Below are 3,311 nucleotides of genomic sequence, written 5' to 3'. Positions count from 1 at the left end.
CCCCGCCTCCCTATTTACATAAACCCACCCCTTTTTATTTCCCAATAAAGCTAAGTGCAATTAAAGGCAAAATTCTTCTTGCGGTATTCATAAAATATTCCTCAAACTATTTTAATAAGATTTGCTTTTTAAAATGAAAGCCCACCCTTTTCAAATATACAGCAGGACGGTCAGCAAACATACAAAAAAGGACTTATTCACAAACTTAAATATATAACAGGTTGCTGCCTGATACAGTTTTCCACATACATCCAGTCACTACCCAGGGCGGCAAAGCTGGGAGAAACAGCATGAGCACTTGGGGAAAAATATATTATGCAAACAAATACCAGTTTCAGTCTAATAAACTTTATACATTCAAACACAACTACAAGAGCTTGTTCACTACTGTGAGGCTTACTGTAGCAGGATTTAAACCTCCAGAAAAAAAAAAAAAAAAAAAACTGTTTTTATTGCAACTATTACTAGATTCTAAATTTGCAGCAGCCATACTGAATTTTGACATCAAGGTTGGTGGGGCGTTTGATGGTATACTTGCATTTAAACCCTTTTACTCCAGGGTGCAGCTCCTCACACTGCCACCTAACGACCAACCAGTCTAAAGAAAAATATTCTTCATACCCCAAGGAGACAACTTAGGACTAATATGATTGTTAAATTCAAAGAACTGACTTTATGTTCAAAGGAATTTGCGAGTATTCATCTGTTCATTACAGTGGACACCATGCATCATCACACAATATTTTATTTAGATTTTTACTGAACAGTTTCTTGTAACCAATAGTTTTGGCAGATAAGTTTAACTATGTAAGTTACAGTTAGTGTCTTTTTATTTAGTTTAAAGCTGACATTTTATTCAGTGCTATGAAGAACATGTTTGTTGAAATTTTAGAATATGCTTAAGTTGAAGAGGTAGGGTCTAAAGAGTCAAAGTAAAGAGCATGGGAATGAGCATGAAGACAGACAAGGCTGAGGAGCAATATTAGAAATTGGTAAAGAAAAAAAGTATAGTAGCAATCATTTTTGAGTCATTATTATGTTTTACTCAATATATAATACTTTTATTTTGTCCTATGTAAGTTTCCAAGTCCAAACACATCTTTTCAACTTAGGGTATTCAAAAACATTTTAACAAAAAAATAACAATTTTAATGCCTGATATGATATGAAACATTTAGGGAAATACACTCTTATTATTATAATTTTTACATAAAAGTGTAAATAGCACTTCCTGCATGACATACTTCTGATAACAAATTAGTGGAAGAGATGTGCTGCAAAATCAACTGCAGGAAAAGTTTTATAGCATAAAATTATTAAAATTGCACTGAAAATTAGGTTTATTGGCATAATATATATATAAAAAATAGCAACTGTTTGCACTAAGCAAATTAAACAAGAATGATTTCAATAGTTCAATACAACTAATGCAGTAGCAAAATTATTAAAAAAATGATACAATGGTCTATAGTACAGCACCCCTTTGTTCTTATGATCTGCTACAAATGTGATTTATAGACAGGCGTCAGTAAAGTATTTTAGCCAATACCTCATGGGCAAAGGCCTACAGTCCATTTCACATTCTTGAGTTTGTTGGTACAACCACATATAATAAATCCTACCAAAGATTTTAAACAGAGTTTGAGTCAGGGGACTCAAACTCCACTCCAAATCTTTGTAAACTTTGACAAATTCTTTGGATCATTGTCCTGTTTGAATGTCTAATGACACTCAATCTCCAGCTTCCTTACAGACAGCATTACATTTTCTCAGTTTATTTCCTGGCATTTGATTGAATCCATCCTTACCCTCCACATGAAATATCAAGTGCCAGAGCACACTATGAAGGCCCTGAGCATCATGGAGCCACTGCCAGGCTTTACTGTAGACAGGGTTCTTTTTTAGTGTAAGCTTTCTTTTTCCTCCTCCAGACGTACTCTGATTGATTGACCCATACGTGGCTTTTTTTTTTTTACATCTTTGAGCAAATTGGAGATGATGTTTCTCATGTTTCAGTAACTAGTGCTGTACATTCTGAAGTTCAGGCAAGGACACTTTCATTATTATATGCCTGTGCTGGAACTAACAAAGCCCTTCATTTCTTGCATCAAGTGTGCCTAAGGCCACACCAAATGTAATCTATTATGAGAAATTCTATTCAAACTTTTTAAGACTGCAGTAGTCATGAATGTAGAAATTAGTGTTGAAATTGGACAAAATCCTTAACTATTCAAAGTGTTTCTGTGTAATTTGTTGCAAACATTTGCAATTTATTTTAATTTTGCCAACAAACCAAATTTTTAATGGGGGTTAATTAATTTTAGGTGAGACTGTACAGGTCCTTCTCAAAATATTAGCATATTGTGATAAAGTTCATTATTTTCCATAATGTCATGATGAAAATTTAACATTCATATATTTTAGATTCATTGCACACTAACTGAAATATTTCAGGTCTTTTATTGTCTTAATACGGATGATTGTGGCATACAGCTCATGAAAACCCAAAATTCCTATCTCACAAAATTAGCATATTTCATCCGACCAATAAAAGAAAAGTGTTTTTAATACAAAAAACGTCAACCTTCAAATAATCATGTACAGTTATGCACTCAATACTTGGTCGGGAATCCTTTGGCAGAAATGACTGCTTCAATGCGGCGTGGCATGGAGGCAATCATTCTGTGGCACTGCTGAGGTCTTATGGAGGCCCAGGATGCTTCGATAGCGGCCTTTAGCTCATCCAGAGTGTTGGGTCTTGAGTCTCTCAACGTTCTCTTCACAATATCCCACAGATTCTCTATGGGGTTCAGGTCGGGAGAGTTGGCAAGCCAATTGAGCACAGTGATACCATGGTCAGTAAACCATTTACCAGTGGTTTTGGCACTGTGAGCAGGTGCCAGGTCGTGCTGAAAAATGAAATCTTCATCTCCATAAATCTTTTCAGCAGATGGAAGCATGAAGTGCTCCAAAATCTCCTGATAGCTAGCTGCATTGACCCTGCCCTTGATAAAACACAGTGGACCAACACCAGCAGCTGACACGGCACCCCAGACCATCATTGACTGTGGGTATTTGACACTGGACTTCTGTGCATTTTGGCATTTCCTTCTCCCCAGTCTTCCTCCAGACTCTGGCACCTTGATTTCTGAATGACATGCAGAATTTGCTTTCATCTGAAAAAAGTACTTTGGACCACTGAGCAACAGTCCAGTGCTGCTTCTCTGTAGCCCAGGTCAGGCGCTTCTGCCGCTGTTTCTGGTTCAAAAGTGGCTTGACCTGGGGATTGCGGCACCTGTAGCCCATTTCCT

This window comes from Girardinichthys multiradiatus, chromosome 17 (assembly GCF_021462225.1).
Source record: "Girardinichthys multiradiatus isolate DD_20200921_A chromosome 17, DD_fGirMul_XY1, whole genome shotgun sequence".
Classification (NCBI taxonomy): Eukaryota; Metazoa; Chordata; class Actinopteri; order Cyprinodontiformes; family Goodeidae; genus Girardinichthys; species Girardinichthys multiradiatus.
Note: the sequence above shows the minus strand (reverse complement) of the source record.